This window comes from Pseudorasbora parva, chromosome 18 (genome assembly GCF_024679245.1).
Source record: "Pseudorasbora parva isolate DD20220531a chromosome 18, ASM2467924v1, whole genome shotgun sequence".
NCBI classification, from domain to species: Eukaryota; Metazoa; Chordata; class Actinopteri; order Cypriniformes; family Gobionidae; genus Pseudorasbora; species Pseudorasbora parva.
The window spans coordinates 11,255,818-11,273,533 of record NC_090189.1 but is presented as its reverse complement, the minus strand read 5'-3'; the positions used below and the strand labels follow the sequence as shown (position 1 = coordinate 11,273,533).

General features: G+C 41.2%; 1 protein-coding gene and 1 long non-coding RNA gene across 3 annotated transcripts in view; one reads left to right on the top strand and one right to left on the bottom strand.

Moving 5' to 3' along the window:
• The window catches only part of arhgap24 (Rho GTPase activating protein 24), a 182,144-nt gene that overhangs the window by 91,034 nt on the left and 73,394 nt on the right, over positions 1-17,716 (top strand). The window lies entirely within an intron of this gene.
• On the bottom strand, positions 8,890-12,704 carry LOC137047136 (uncharacterized). Its single transcript, XR_010899154.1, has 2 exons — positions 12,419-12,704; positions 8,890-9,107 (listed from the first exon to the last, which is right to left on the bottom strand). It is a non-coding gene; the product is annotated as an uncharacterized lncRNA (long non-coding RNA).

Sequence of the window (17,716 nt, the reverse complement as noted above, 5' to 3'; positions counted from 1 at the left end):
TTTGTTAGTTTTTGTGGATTTTGAATGTGAAATAACTGATGTGAAGCAGAAAGTTGGTTTGGAGAACTGTGTGAAGGATTTTGAAAATGACCAAAGTATTGAGAAATGTGGCCTAGCGATTGTAAAAAATGTAATTTAGTTTAATTTGGCAGGGCAAATCCCAGCATCTTCTCTAGTTTATTTGAGAAGGGTTCTGCCACATTGGTATATTGAGCTCTATTGGCCTGTGGTTCACAAACTGGTTTTTCAAGTCTTCCCTTATTGAAATGTAAATTGTGAGTGGGGGGTTGTGGGGGTTGAGGAGAGAAACACACAGGCGTCGTGATTTACTATCTAACAGGGGACCTGAGTCAGTGTGTGTGTAACGTAATCACTATTCAATAATGACCTGCATTTAATACATTAGAGAGCTATTTCTGCTTGATTTAACCCTTTAAACTCAGGTATTGCTGTAAAAACTCTAAATCTTTGCAGTGTGTTTGTGATGATAAGAAATGTCACAGCAAACACACAGGCGTCGTGATTTACTATCTAACAGGGGACCTGAGTCAGTGTGTGTGTGTACCGTAATCACTATTCAATAATGACCTGCAATTAATACATTAGAGAGCTATCTCTGCTTGATTTAACCCTTTAAACTCAGGTATTGCTGTAAAAACTCTAAATCTTTACAGTGTGTTTGTGATTATAAGAAATGACACAGCAAACACACAGGCGTCGTGATTTACTATCTAACAGGGGACCTGAGTGAGTGTGTGTGTGTAACGTAATCACTATTCAATAATGACCTGCAATTAATACATTAGAGAGCTATCTCTGCTTGATTTAACCCTTTAAACTCAGGTATTGCTGTAAAAACTCTAAATCTTTACAGTGTGTTTGTGATGATAAGAAATGTCACAGCAAACACACAGGCATCGTGATTTACTATCTAACAGGGGACCTGAGTCAGTGTGTGTGTAACGTAATCACTATTCAATAATGACCTGCATTTAATACATTAGAGAGCTATTTCTGCTTGATTTAACCCTTTAAAACTCAGTTATTGCTGTAAAAACTCTAAATCTTTACAGTGTGTTTGTGATGATAAGAAATGTCACAGCAAACACACAGGCGTCGTGATTTACTATCTAACAGGGGACCTGAGTCAGTGTGTGTGTGTACCGTAATCACTATTCAATAATGACCTGCATTTAATACATTAGAGAGCTATCTCTGCTTGATTTAACCCTTTAAACTCAGGTATTGCTGTAAAAACTCTAAATCTTTACAGTGTGTTTATGATGATAAGAAATGTCACAGCAAACACACAGGCGTCGTGATTTACTATCTAACAGGGGACCTCTGAGTCAGTGTGTGTGTGTACCGTAATCACTATTCAATAATGACCTGCAATTAATACATTAGAGAGCTATCTCTGCTTGATTTAACCCTTTAAACTCAGGTATTGCTGTAAAAACTCTAAATCTTTGCAGTGTGTTTATGATGATAAGAAATGACACAGCAAACACACAGGCGTCGTGATTTACTATCTAACAGGGGACCTGAGTCAGTGTGTGTGTGTAACGTAATCACTATTCAATAATGACCTGCAATTAATACATTACAGAGCTATTTCTGCTTGATTTAACCCTTTAAACTCAGGTATTGCTGTAAAAACTCTAAATCTTTGCAGTGTGTTTGTGATGATAAGAAATGACACAGCAAACACACAGGCGTCGTGATTTACTATCTAACAGGGGACCTGAGTCAGTGTGTGTGTAACGTAATCACTATTCAATAATGACCTGCATTTAATACATTACAGAGCTATTTCTGCTTGATTTAACCCTTTAAACTCAGGTATTGCTGTAAAAACTCTAAATCTTTACAGTGTGTTTGTGATGATAAGAAATGTCACAGCAAACACACAGGCGTCGTGATTTACTATCTAACAGGGGACCTGAGTCAGTGTGTGTGTGTAACGTAATCACTATTCAATAATGACCTGCAATTAATACATTAGAGAGCTATTTCTGCTTGATTTAACCCTTTAAACTCAGGTATTGCTGTAAAAACTCTAAATCTTTGCAGTGTGTTTGTGATGATAAGAAATGTCACAGCAAACACACAGGCGTCGTGATTTACTATCTAACAGGGGACCTGAGTGAGTGTGTGTGTAACGTAATCACTATTCAATAATGACCTGCAATTAATACATTAGAGAGCTATCTCTGCTTGATTTAACCCTTTAAACTCAGGTATTGCTGTAAAAACTCTAAATCTTTGCAGTGTGTTTGTGATGATAAGAAATGTCACAGCAAACACACAGGCGTCGTGATTTACTATCTAACAGGGGACCTGAGTCAGTGTGTGTGTGTAACATAATCACTATTCAATAATGACCTGCAATTAATACATTAGAGAGCTATCTCTGCTTGATTTAACCCTTTAAACTCAGGTATTGCTGTAAAAACTCTAAATCTTTGTAGTGTGTTTGTGATGATAAGAAATGTCACAGCAAACACACAGGCGTCGTGATTTACTATCTAACAGGGGACCTGAGTCAGTGTGTGTGTGTAACGTAATCACTATTCAATAATGACCGGCAATTAATACATTAGAGAGCTATTTCTGCTTGATTTAACCCTTTAAACTCAGGTATTGCTGTAAAAACTCTAAATTTTTGCAGTGTGCTTGTGATTATAAGAAATGTCACAGCAAACACACAGGCGTCGTGATTTACTATCTAACAGGGGACCTGAGTCAGTGTGTGTGTAACGTAATCACTATTCAATAATGACCTGTAATATTCAATAATGTAAATACATTGGTGTAACTGACAATAATCTTAAATGAGAGATGTGGACTGATCATATACTGTAATTATGAAGACACAACAGAGAATGAATTTCTTAAAGAAATGACTTTTCTGTAATGTATTAGGTATTATGTCTAAGGTATATTGTGTTTGTGTGTGTGTGTGTGTGCCTATTGTGATACCAGATGCCTGTGTAAACAAGTTAACTTATTTTAATGTGTTGACTAACATTCTAAAGCACAAGAAGACTTGTGGACTAACTAAGTGTAGTGTGTTACTTGATGTTACATCTTGTAACTTTATTGCGACTGTGTAATAAATATATTTAAAAATAAATTAAAGTATTAAAGTATATTTTAGGTTACAAATAAATACTTCTCAGTACATTCAAAAGAACACAGTTATTATTAAAAGACATATTATTACTTGACACATTATATAGTCTGTACGAAGCTTAACTGCATTTATGTTATTTATTTGTAAAGACATGTAATGGTGGAGATGGCATATATATATGCCAAATGCATATATATATATATATATATATATATATATATATATATATATATATATATATATATATATATATATATATATATATATATATATATATATATATATATAAAATGAAGACAGACTTGACTGCCAGCTCACTTCACATTCACACACAGCTCCACTGCAGACTAATGGAGGTCCCCTGTTGGATAGGTAGACATCGGTCACACACAAACACACACAGCTCCATTAGAGTCTATGGAGGTCCCCTGTTGGATAGGTAGACATCGTTCAGGTCCCCTCTTGGCATATTTTTAAAAAAATAAAAAAATGCTTATTTGAAGTTATATTATGAATAAGGACCTTAAAATAAAATTTTGTATGTGATTTTTGTTTCTTCAAAATGACTAGAAACACAGGTCCCCTCTTGGATAGTGTAGAGTGATAGTCCCCTCTTGGTAATATAGACGTGTATGTGTGTGTGTGTGTGTGTGTGTGTGTGTGTGTGTGTGTGTGTGTGTGTGTGTGTGTGTGTGTGTGTTTCCTGGTAAACCCTACATTATGGGGACAAAAAATCCACACAATATCCTTGTCCTTGTAGGGACTTTATTTTGGTTCCCAATGAGGAAAACAGCTTATAAATTGTACTAAATTATGTTTTTTGAAAATGTAAAAATGCAGAATGTTTTCTATAATAGGTTTAGGGGTAGGGTTAGTATAAGAGGATAATATATACAGTGTGTACATTATAAAAACTATTATGTCTATGTCTATGGAAAGTTCCCATTAAACATGAAAACAACGTGTATGTGTATGTGTGTGTGTGTGTGTGTGTGTGTGTGTGTGTGTGTGTGTGTGTGTGTGTGTGTGTGTGTGTGTGTGTGTGTGTGTGTGTGTATGTGTGTGTGTGTGTGTGTGTGTGTGTGTGAGAGCCTGTTTATGTGGTTTATGAGGACACAAATTTGTATAACTACATGGGTATTACACTGGTATTACACTATAAATGTGGTTTATGAGGACATATCAAATGTCCTCATAATTCAAATGGCCTTAAAAACATACTAAATGATGTTTTTTTGAGAAAGTAAAAATGCAGAATGTTTCCTGTGATGGGTAGGTTTAGGGGCAGGGGCAGTGTAAGGGGATAGAAAATTCGGTTTGTACAGTATAAAATCCATTACGCCTATGGAGAGTCCCTGTAAACCACATAGACCAACGTGTGTGTGTGTGTGTGTGTGTGTGTGTGTGTGTGTGAGAGAGAGAGAGTTTTCTTTCTCTCATGTCCAATAAGCCCTTGCAGATATTTTAAACAGCGAGAGTCTGTGAATAATGAAGAGTTTGCAGTATATTTTAAAGCCTCCTGCTGTTTGAACTTCGAAGCAATCCAGGGTTTTTCTCTCACAAAAGACTCCCAGTTTCTCACAACTTTCTTGTAGGCTATAAAACTACATCTGACAGCTGCATTATCATTTAGTCTGTCCTAGAATATTTTTAGACCTTTTTATTTTTTGATTTGAGGGCTGTTGTCTTCAAAAGGATGACACCGATGCCCCCAAGTGGTCGCTCAGCAATTTACAGCAACATCATCACAGATGATCTATCACTGCAGACATCACACTTGCTTTGAAATATTCATTAAGCCGTTATTGTGCGTGTCACTCATTATACTCCTTTCATTTCCATCAAGTTATCTTGTCAAATTAATAATTATGCATATCTATAATGAACTGTTGGGAAATTAGTTTTAATGGCCCGAAGGAATCTGATCTTCCTGACCTGCTACGTCTCATATATTTATCTCACATATTCTGCAAGAATCTGAATTGTGGTTCTGTTTTTTCTCTTCACCTTCAACAGTTATTATTTGTTCATCCTAACAGTTTTTTTCTGAGTTTTTTTCTATGTCATGTCATTTGAAAACTTGCCCACAGGCTTTCTCCTATGAATGATTACAGTGTAATCGACAGACTGCTGTTGGACAAATTTGATAGTTATTTCTCTGAGAACCAAGGCAATAAAATCCCCAAATATGATTCAAAATTTGACAGGATACCTGCTGAATGAACAGCAATTTAACAGTACCGCATTATTTTCATGTTATTTGGCGGATTAGTGAATCTTGTCGGGCAACTGTTGTTAATGCTTGATTGGAAAATTGTAATTTTCTGATGATTAATCCTATAATATAGTCAGTTTTAAAAGGGTTTATTAATCCCACACTCTTCCACTTCCCATTTAAAACAAATGCACGTCCTCAAATTGTAGTTATCTCTCCGGTACAGAGTTTCTTTTTTTATTATTATATGTTGTTTCGATTACATTTAACTATTAATAACAATACCAAGCATGTTTGGCTCAACAGGATCCAAAACAAAGGTAATTTTGGTTAGTGCACCCGATGGGCACCAATCTGGCTTGTTGCAAAAAAACAATCTGTGTTTTATTGGACACTGCGTGAGACTTTCTTGCCTGAATTTGGAATAACATTCCCTATCAACATTCTTGCAATAGTTGTGTTTTTGGGTTGTCGGGCTAAATTTAGACTGTCCAGTGACATGTATCGGTATATATATATTTTTAACAAGCATGGAATACTGCACTGTGTGTTAATTAACCTAGCCGGACAGGAAACCATGGCAACAACATAAGTCCGAAACCCAGTTAATGGAACGACACCGCCTCCGTCCTCATTCGCACCGCAGTCGTTTTATCTGAAAAATAGCTTTACATTGCAGCCTACAGTATATTGAATCTTCAATCACGGAGTGAGTCACACCTCGTTTTTCATTCTCCGCCCCAAAAGGTCAGAATAAAACGACTCAAACTCCAGAAAATGAGACACATCCATCATTATAATATCTGGAACTTCTATCAACTAAAAAACTCCAATGAATCTTTTTGCTATTCTATTCCATCCTTTTTTGTTTGAAATGATTGTTCTATTTCTGTTTGAAAGTTTTGTTCTATTCTATTCTATTCTATTCTATTCTATTCTATTCTATTCTATTCTATTCTACTATACTATACTATACTATACTATACTATACTATACTATACTATACTATACTATACTATACTATACTATACTATACTATACTCTATATGGTTAGGTTTGTTTTATGCTATTCTATTCAACTTTTTTTTGGTCGACTCTGTTGGCTGTTACATTAACGGAATGTTCAAATGGACCAAGACTCTTCACAGTCCAACTGTCAAAAAATGTAATTTAAAATAAAATGGCCTTAGAACCAACAAAAACTATAAGCTATTAAAACTACCTCAAAGGTTTTGGCCAGGCTTTCTCAAGCCAACATCAAAGTTTGTTTTGACAACTTTGACAACAACTTGTTGTTGTTGTTGTTGTGAATTTGTATCTAGTCTTGTTTGAGTATTTTTGTTTAGGTTTATTTTGCGCTATTTTTTTGTTTTAGTATGTTTGTTATGTTTAGTTTAGAATGTTTTTTCCCCTATTGTTTTGTTTAGGATGTTTATGTTTATTTTGGTATGATTGTTTAGGTTTGTAATGTTTTTTTAACATGTTTTGTTCTATTGTTTTGTTTAAGGAGTGTTGTTTGTGTATTTTGTTTTGTAGGTTTGTTTTGTTTTAATATGTTTGTTTAGTTCCGTTATGTTTTGTTTAGAATTGTTTTGTTTGGGAGGTTTGTTTAGTTTTAGTGTGTTTGTTTAGGTCCGTTATGTTTTGTTTAGAATTGTTTTGTTTAGGAGGTTTGTTTAGTTTTAGTGTGTTTGTTTAGGTCCGTTATGTTTTGTTTAGAATTGTTTTGTTTAGGAGGTTTGTTTAGTTTTAGTGTGTTTGTTTAGGTCCGTTATGTTTTGTTTAGAATTGTTTTGTTTGGGAGGTTTGTTTAGTTTTAGTGTGTTTGTTTAGGTCAGTTATGTTTTGTTTTGAATTGTTTTGTTTGGGATGTTTGTTTAGTTTTAGTGTGTTTGTTTTGGTCTGTTATGTTTTGTTTAGAATTGTTTTGTTTAGGAGGTTTGTTTAGTTTTAGTGTGTTTGTTTAGGTCCGTTATGTTTTGTTTAGAATTGTTTTGTTTTGAATTGTTTTGTTTGGGATGTTTGTTTAGTTTTAGTGTGTTTGTTTTGGTCTGTTATGTTTTGTTTGGAATTGTTTTGTTTAGGAGGTTTGTTTAGTTGTAGTGTGTTTGTTTAGGTCCGTTATGTTTTGTTTAGAATTGTTTTGTTTAGAATTGTTTTGTTTTGAATTGTTTTGTTTGGGATGTTTGTTTAGTTTTAGTGTGTTTGTTTTGGTCTGTTATGTTTTGTTTAGAATTGTTTTGTTAAGGAGGTTTGTTTAGTTTTAGTGTGTTTGTTTAGGTCAGTTATGTTTTGTTTTGAATTGTTTTGTTTGGGAGGTTTGTTTAGTTTTAGTGTGTTTGTTTAGGTCAGTTATGTTTTGTTTTGAATTGTTTTGTTTGGGATGTTTGTTTAGTTTTAGTGTGTTTGTTTTGGTCTGTTATGTTTTGTTTAGAATTGTTTTGTTTAGGAGGTTTGTTTAGTTTTAGTGTGTTTGTTTAGGTCCGTTATGTTTTGTTTAGAATTGTTTTGTTTTGAATTGTTTTGTTTGGGATGTTTGTTTAGTTTTAGTGTGTTTGTTTTGGTCTGTTATGTTTTGTTTGGAATTGTTTTGTTTAGGAGGTTTGTTTAGTTGTAGTGTGTTTGTTTAGGTCCGTTATGTTTTGTTTAGAATTGTTTTGTTTAGAATTGTTTTGTTTTGAATTGTTTTGTTTGGGATGTTTGTTTAGTTTTAGTGTGTTTGTTTTGGTCTGTTATGTTTTGTTTAGAATTGTTTTGTTAAGGAGGTTTGTTTAGTTTTAGTGTGTTTGTTTAGGTCAGTTATGTTTTGTTTTGAATTGTTTTGTTTGGGAGTATTGTTTAGTTTTAGTGTGTTTGTTTTGGTCTGTTATGTTTTGTTTCTAATTGTTTTGTTTAGGTGGTTTGTTTAGTTTTAGTGTGTTTTGTTTAGGTCTGTTATGTTTTGTTTAGAATTGTTTTGTTTAGGAAGTTTTTTTAGTTTTAGTGTGTTTGTTTAGGTCAGTTATGTTTTGTTTAGAATTGTTTTGTTTAGAATTGTTTTGTTTGGGAGGTTTGTTTAGTTTTAGTGTGTTTGTTTAGGTCAGTTATGTTTTGTTTTGAATTGTTTGGGAGGTTTGTTTAGTTTTAGTGTGTTTGTTTAGGTCCGTTATGTTTTGTTTAGAATTGTTTTGTTTACGAAGTTTGTTTAGTTTTAGTGTGTTTGTTTAGGTCCGTAATGTTTTGTTTAGAATTGTTTTGTTTACAAAGTTTGTTTAGTTTTAGTATGTTTTTTTAAAGTTATTTATGTTTGATGTTTGATATTGATGATGTTGTTTTAGGAGGTTTGTTTATTTTGTTTTGTTTTAGTATGTTAGTTTAGGTTTATGTTTTGTTTAGTATTGCTTTGTTCTATTTGGTTTAAGAAGGTTTGTTTATTTTGTTTCATCTTTTGTTTGTTTTATTTTGTTTTAGTATGCTTATGTTGTTTATGTTTTGTTTAGAATTGTCTTTGTAACAAGTTCGATATAGTAAGGAAGGAAGAGGACACAGGGGTCGGCTGGACTGTTGATGCGTATCTTTTATTTTCTCTTTCTCAATGTCAATAACACACTTCTTCGTGTGTTCTCAGTCAAACTCATAAGCAACAATAACTTCCGGTTCGCGGCACTTCCGGCTTCCGGGTAAACTCAGTCTCTGTGTTCTCGCACCAACAGTCCGACTCTCTCTCTCCCTGGTCTCCGGTTCCGCTGGTGTTTTATCCCGTCTCCGCGCTCATTACTGGAACAAGAGACAGGTGTTATTGATCTGCGTCCAACCCACTCACTTACCGCTCGTCCCGCGGCCCTCTCTCCCGCTGCAGACCTCGCTGAACCACGCCCCCCTTGCCACATACCCCCACCGCCCGACTCAGGCCGGGGAGCCGTCCGGCCTGCAGCCCCCCCCCCCCCATTTCTGGAGAGGAAATCGGCCACAGCCATCTGAGCACCCGGCCTGTGGACAACCTTGAACTTAAACGGCTGAAGAGCCAGATACCAACGGGTGATCCGCGCGTTGGTATCCTTCATGCGGTGGAGCCATTGGAGAGGAGCGTGGTCCGAACAGAGAGTGAACTCCCGCCCCAGGAGGTAATAGCGGAGAGTGAGAACGGCCCATCTGATGGCCAAACACTCCTTTTCTATGGTGCTGTACTTAGCTTCCCTCTTGGAGAGCTTACGGCTAATGTACAGCACCGGCCGCTCTCCCCCCTCCACCTCCTGGGCCAGGACTGCGCCCAGCCCCCTGTCCGACGCGTCAGTCTGCAACAAGAAAGGGAGAGAAAAGTCAGGGGAGTGTAAGAGCGGCCCGCCACATAGAGCAGCCTTTACTTGGGTAAAAGCCTGTTGACACGGCTCCGTCCACTGGACCGTATCTGGTAGCCCCTTTCTAGTAAGATCAGTCAAAGGGCTGGTGAGGTCCGAATAATTTGGTATAAACCGTCTATAATATCCCGCCAGCCCCAAGAACTGTCTTACCTCCTTTTTGGTCTTGGGCCTCGGACAGGTTGCAATTGCGGCAGTCTTATCAATTTGGGGACGCACCTGCCCATGACCCAAGTGGAAGCCCAGATACCTTACTTCCACCCGCCCAATCGCACACTTCTTCGGATTGGCCGTGAGCCCCGCTCTCCTCAGCGACCTCAGGACCGCCCTCACATGCTGCATATGCCGCTGCCAATCGTGACTATAAATCACTATGTCATCCAGGTACGCAGCAGCATATGCAGCATGGGGACGCAAAATCCTATCCATGAGTCGCTGGAAGGTTGCGGGCGCCCCGAACAAGCCGAAAGGAAGCGTGACAAATTGGTGTAATCCAAACGGCGTGGTGAAAGCTGTTTTTTCTTTGGACAATGGAGACAAGGGGATCTGCCAATAGCCCTTTGTTAAGTCCAGTGTCGAATAAAATCGAGCCGTACCTAACCGATCAAGCAACTCGTCAACCCGCGGCATTGGATACGCGTCGAACTTCGACACAGCGTTCACCTTGCGGTAGTCCACACAGAACCTGACCGAGCCGTCTGTTTTGGGGACCAAAACTATCGGGCTCGCCCAGTCACTGTTGGACTCCTCGATTACTCCCATGTCGAGCATTGCGCCTAATTCGTCCTGAACTACTTTTTTCTTGTGCTCAGGCAAGCGATACGGCCGGCTGCGAACTACCACGCCCGGCTCGGTCTCGATATGGTGCTGAATCAAGTCGGTACGTCCCGGTAGGGGCGAGAACACGTCAGCGAATTCCGCCTGCAATTTCGATAAGTCAGCGAGTTGTAACGGTGAGAGGTGATCTCCCCCAGGGGCCAACGCGACTGATTGTGCTTTAATGCTCGCCTCTGGCCCGAGATCATCCTCTCCCCCGATCACCGTTGCCAACAACACCGATTCCACCTCATTCCATTTTTTTAGCAGATTGAGGTGGTATATTTGACGTGCCCCGTTCCTATCGGATCGTATCACTTCATAATCGAGCTCTCCTATCTGCCGTGCGACCTCAAACGGCCCCTGCCACTTTGACATTAATTTTGAGCTCGACGTTGGGAGTAGAACGAGCACTTTCTCTCCCGGTGTGAATTTGCGTAGTTTAGTACCCCTGTTATATGACCGGCTCTGGCGGTCCTGGGCTTGCAACAAATTCTCCCTAGATAGCCGCCCCAATGTGTGGAGTTTTGTTCGCAAGTCCATGACGTACTGAATTTCGTTTTTGGCCAACGAAGGCCCCTCCTCCCAAGTTTCTCGTAGGACGTCCAGCACCCCCCGTGGCTGTCGACCGTAGAGAAGCTCGAAGGGGGAAAACCCCGTGGAGGCTTGCGGGACCTCGCGCACAGCAAATAAGAGGGGTTCTAACCACCGATCCCAATTTTTGGCGTCTTCCTGTACGAATTTACGGATCATGGATTTAAGAGTGCGATTAAATCGTTCGACCAAGCCGTCTGTTTGTGGGTGATAGACGCTGGTTCGAATGGATTTAATGCCCAATAATCCGTACAATTCGCTTAACGTGCGTGACATAAACGCCGTGCCTTGATCAGTGAGGATTTCTTTCGGAATCCCCACCCGGGAGATTAAACGAAACAGTGCGTCCGCAACACTCTTCGCCGAGATGTTGCGGAGAGCCACTGCTTCCGGATATCGTGTTGCGTAGTCCACGATAACTAGCGCAAAACGATGTCCGCGTGCGGATCGCTCTAATGGCCCGATGAGGTCCATCGCAATTCTCTCGAAGGGGACCTGCATTAATGGTAGGGGGCGCAATGGCGCTTTTGGGGCGGCCAGTGGGTTCACCAACTGACATTCAGGACAAGACGCGCACCACCTGCGCACATTGTCATGAATGCCTGGCCAAAAAAATCGGGTCATTAAACGATTCAGCGTGGCCGCCTGTCCCAGGTGGCCCGCCATCGGGTTAGAGTGAGCCGCCTGGAAAAGCATTTCCCGGCGGCTCTTTGGTACTAACAACTGGGTTGTATCTAGCTTTGTCTGAGTGTCTTGGGTCACTCGATACAACCGATCCTTAATTATGGCAAAATAAGGATACGTGACGGGCAATGCGGGTTGGAGGGACTGACCGTCGATAGTGCGGACCTGTTGGAAAGCATGTTTTAGAGTCTCATCTTGGGACTGCTCCAGCGGGAAGTCATCGCGGTCCGAGAGAATCAGTCTCTCAACCCCGCTCGGTTCCCCTGAAGCTGTTCCCAAGGGTCCCGTATCAGTCTCGCCAACCTGCACTCGCACCGCCCCGTTCCTAGCCCTTTTTCCCCAAGCGGCATCCGCGCATAACGACCCCAATAACGCCGAAAAGGCGGGCCAATTCGTCCCCAGAATTAGCGGATGCCGGAGGTGGGGACTAACCGCCACCTCAACATTATGCTTTTTCCCCCTAAACTGTATCGTGACTGGGACAACCGGATATTCCACCACATCCCCGTGCACACACCGCACCTTAACCATGCGGCTTGTATCCAATGCCCCAGGCTGCATCAGGCTTTGATGGATCGAGGTTTGGTTACATCCTGAATCCACCAAGGCCTGATATGTACCCCCCTTGATACTTACAGGAATTTGGTACTCTCCTGCTTGATCGGGGGTGGTCCGCTGGACGTCCGGGATCCGGATCATTGTCCCGATGTCCATCCTCGGACATCGGTCCACAAAATGATCCGGATCACCGCACCGCCAGCAGGCCAGCCCAGGCTTACCCGCCACCCCTGCGGCGGGGAGTGGGTTGGAGGATGAGCGCGGAAAGGGGGCGGAACCAGAGCCATTGTCACCACCAGCCCCCAGTGGCCCCGCCCCCCTGGGCGGGACCCGCGAACTCCCAGACGGTCCAAGGCCCATCCCACCCCGGCCTCTGGGCGGGACGCGAGGAGGGCCTGGAGGGCGGGACCTGGGGAGAGGGACAGGTCGAGAGAGAAAGAGAGAGGGGGGAGAGAGAGAGGGAGAAGTTAGTGGGGGTTCGCCGACCCCCGGGCACGCCACCAGGTGGTCCTCCGCCAGGTGGATGGCCGTCTCCAGCGACGTGGGCCGGTGGCACTGGACCCACTCGGCGGTCTTCCTGGGGAGCCGAGTGATGAACTGCTCCAGCACCACCAGATCGACAACATGGTCCACGTCGCTGCCGCCGGCCAGCAGCCATCTGCGGCACTCGTCCCGGAGCTGTTGGGCCAATGCGAAGGGTCGACCGGACTCGCCCCACTCCAGGGAGCGGAAACGCTGGCGGTGTTGTTCTGGGGTCCGGCCGACCCGCTGAAGTATGGCCCGCTTCAGGTCGTCGTAGTCCAGGAGGTTCGCGACCGGTAGATGTTGCGCGGCCGCCTGGGCTTCGCCGGATAGAAGGGGGATGAGGCGCACCGGCCACTGTGCCCGGGGCCACCCGCAGGCCTCCGCGGCTTTTTGGAACAGATCCACGAAGGCCTCGGGGTCGTCTTCCGGCCCCATCTTCTGTAGGGGCACGTGCACCGGTGCGCTGGCCCGCCCAGCGGCCTCGGCGCGAACCTCCCGGTCCATCCAGCTCCGGAACCGCTCGCGGTCCTCTTGCTGGCCTTGGACGATCGCCTCGAAGCGGCGCTCCTGCTCGGTCCGAAGGTCCAGCAATGCCTGATGGTGTTCCTGGTGGAGGACCGCGAGGGAGTTGATGATATCCGCAAATGGCGAGGCGGAGGGCGTTGTCATGGCGGCGGCGCTGTCCTGCTTCCTTCCCGGGTTTCGGCACCAGTGTAACAAGTTCGATATAGTAAGGAAGGAAGAGGACACAGGGGTCGGCTGGACTGTTGATGCGTATCTTTTATTTTCTCTTTCTCAATGTCAATAACACACTTCTTCGTGTGTTCTCAGTCAAACTCATAAGCAACAATAACTTCCGGTTCGCGGCACTTCCGGCTTCCGGGTAAACTCAGTCTCTGTGTTCTCGCACCAACAGTCCGACTCTCTCTCTCCCTGGTCTCCGGTTCCGCTGGTGTTTTATCCCGTCTCCGCGCTCATTACTGGAACAAGAGACAGGTGTTATTGATCTGCGTCCAACCCACTCACTTACCGCTCGTCCCGCGGCCCTCTCTCCCGCTGCAGACCTCGCTGAACCACGCCCCCCTTGCCACAGTCTTGTTTTAGAAGGTTTGTTCTGTTTACTATGTTTCTTTTGGGTTTGCAATGTTGTGTTCTTTTCCAATTCTGTTCTGTTGTGTAGAAAAACCAAATTGCATCTTTTAAGTTAGGTTTTCCTATATAGAGGGTAATCTAATTTTGAAGAGAGAGATTATGTAAGTATTCTGCAGTGCAGCGTTTATCAGTCCCCATTTAGATGAGATTGAGTTAATTATCATTCCAGTGACAGTGATGTCAGAAGCACCCCAGAGACAGTGGCCTCATAGAAGATACGGCCTTCCCATGTCCTCTCAGTAATTAGAGACATTTTATAGCTGTGGATTTTTCAAGAGAAAATGGATGACTCTCCACATTAGCCTGTCAAGCCCGGCTGCCTTTACTGTACACTCTAAAAAATTCTTGGTAAAAAACAACCCAATGTTGGGTCAAATATGGACTAACCCAGCAATTGGGTTGTTTTAACCCAGCGATTGGGTTGTCTTAAGCAAATATTTAACCCAACCGTAGGGTTAAAACAACCCAATTGCTGGGTTACAATGATCCAATTGCTGGGTTAGTCCATATTTGACCCAACATTGGGTTAAAACAACCCAGCATTTTTTAGAGTGTATGCATTCTGAAAGCAGGACTCCAAATTACATCTCTGCTAAGAGATAATGCTCTGGGACACCAAATAAAACAACATTTGGTATCATAATACAATGTTACATTGACTTTCACAGACAACTCAGCACAGCTATATGTCTTGTGCTTGTGTGTGTGAATGATATACCTGGTTTTATCATGGAACTAAAAGCTCTGTGTTTTATTTAATCTCACAGAAGCACACAGTACAAAATGACTCACTGTGCACTTTGTGGTTCGATTTCTTTCGCTCTGCTCCTGAACCCCTCTGGCTCTAGGCAATTTGCTCAATCGAACCATTATAAATTACGGTTTAGCAAAGAAGTTCCCTCTCATGCACCACTGCTGCTAGTGTTAGAAGTTTTCCTGTAATACATTCTAGGTTCTTGTTTAACATTTACTATTATTAGTGCAAGACCACCACTGGTGTCTGATCAGATCAGTGTTTCTTTAATGTCCCGTTGTTGTCTGATTGGCAGACATTGGCCATTTAGTTTGTCCTGTAATTTGATGGGTTGCCCCTGTTCTTCAGGTTTTCTTAATGGGCTCTTCATGTCAACATGGTTCATATTTATCTGTGCTTCTGTCTAATATAAATAAAGCTCTGGCTAAGATGAGTTATAACCTGGCATGTTAGTATGAAGTGAGGCAGTAAGTAAATATATTGGTATATACGATTATATTTCTGTCATAATTCACTCACCCTTTTGTTAGCACAGAAAGACAGACACATTTTATTGAAGGCCACTGATTTTCATGCAGTGCAAATGAATTGGTAACAGAAAAAAAATATCCTAAAAGTTGTCCATATGACTTATATCCCAGTATATCCAGTATATCCCAATTGAATTGTAAAGATTTAATTCAAATGAACAATCCTTTACAAATAAGATAACGCAACTTTTCTCATTAACTCTCAATAAAAAGAGCTAGATGTCAAGATATTCTGTGAATTTCAGTTTGTTCATCTTTCAAAGCAAAGCTGTTGTCTGACTTCAGAAAACTAGTTTGTGCACCACTTTCATGAGGTGCTTTTGCATCTCTTCGCAGCTTGAAAGCCTTTGGACAACATAAGGGTGCGTAAATAAAAGGCATAACTGCCTTTTTTTTGGTGATCTAGCCCTTTAAAAACTAGTCAGTCCTATTGTAAATGTAAATTAGTATTTGCTTCAGAATTAAAGGGCCCCTATTATACTTCCTAATTTACTTTTGGAGGTCTCCTACAACAGGTTTACATGCATCAAAGGTCAAAAAACTGTTTAATTTTCTCATAATATACATAGCACATCACTAAATTTTTCAGTGATTCTGAAACGAGTCAACGGATGAATCATTCTCTCTAAATCCCTCCTTTGCGTGAGCCTACTCTGCTCTGATTGGCTAGATCTGTTGTGATTGAAAGCTCAGCAAGTCCGATGATGAAACTTTGGAAGAACTAGTTATTCAATCCGAACCTACATTGCAAGGACCACTTGGGGCGTTTTTCAGTGATACGCCATTCATTTTGAGGTACATGAGATGTTGCATGGAATTCCTCACCATCAACAAACACGTGCATATTTCTCATTTACTGCAGTGCACATATGGAAACGATAACACTGCTTACATTAGCCTAACAAGACTGTAAATGACTGATGAAATGTTTATAATACAACTTTTGCCTCATCCTTTATCTTCACCCAAAGAACAACAGACAATTTGCATTAATAGACACAGATTTAGGCAATAGTGGCCAACAACTGCTAAGTATTTCAATAAGACCAATATTCTTATTACAATATAGTTCAATATAACCTGAGTTACCTCGGAAACATACAAATTAAACACAAAACAACTTCTAACACTGTAAAAAGTGTATACATCAATAGTTATTTATACACTGTAACATTTTTTGTTGGTTTAACATAAAAAAGTAAGTAACCTGGTTGCCTTAAAATTTTGAGTTTATTCAAATAGAAAATTTGAGTTGATACAATGAAACAAACTGGTTAAGTAAATATAAAACTCAAAATATTATTGTATTTGAACCACATAAAAGTGTGCTAAATCATGAAAGTAGCATAATTTGGCATGTTTCACTGCGTCATCGCAAATGAAACACAATTGCCCAATATGCTTACAAATATTTTAATAATATTTTAATAAAGGTTGTCGATGTGTTCAAAAATTTTCATTGTACTAACTCAAAATTTTTATTTCGATGAAAAAAGCAGATAAGGCAACCAGGTACCTTATTTTTAAAATATTTTTTTACAGTGTACTTACAGGTTGTGATTCTGAGGAGCAAGCTGGTCCAAATAAACTGGGTGCTGACCCATCTTTCAAGAGCAAACGTTTGCGAATCCCACGTTAAACTCTGAGGTTTGAGAAGCAGTCGTCAGTAAAATGACGTTTGAGGGGTCAAGTTGTTCGCAGTAGGACACCGTACGTAGTGATGTAGAACCACAACACAGTGGGATTCGAAAGTTCAGAGTCGATTCTTTCTTTTGGGAGAAAAAAACTATATTTATCATTTTTGACTTCACAACTTTGCAGAACGTTTACAATCACAAACAGCTATTACACACTGCATGAAAGGGAATATTGGAAAGACCATAATAGGTAGCCTGACAAGCCAGACCCACATCAAGATGTTTGGTCTGGAAACTCACCATTGACAGCTCAATCCGAGGGGCGGGATAAACGGTTGTCTTTCAAACTTCAAACGTCTGCACGCGATAGGATATCGCTACACCAACCAGAGCAACGAAGGTGAAACAGAGCTTGTTGATAGATTAAACATTCGCCGTATCCGGTCGGCTAAACTCCGAACACATCTTCCCTTTTTAAGAATGACTTCACTGCCGTTCTTTGTTCTTTTCTCAGAGAAAAGCTCAACTCCAAGTCTTCCAGAGTCGCGGTCAAAGCTGATTCGAAAGACCGCCGCCGTTCGCCAGCTTCTGTGTTTACTAGAAGCACACAAACGGAACTCGGCCGTCGTCATTATGGCCCCGCCCGCCGACTCTATACACGACGTGATTGGCCCGTCCAGATTGTGAGGAATACAGCTCAGAAGGGTATTGAGAGTTCCTAGACAACACTTGCAGGCAGATTAAATTTGCTGCCGCTAGGGTGCGTCTAGATTTCTAG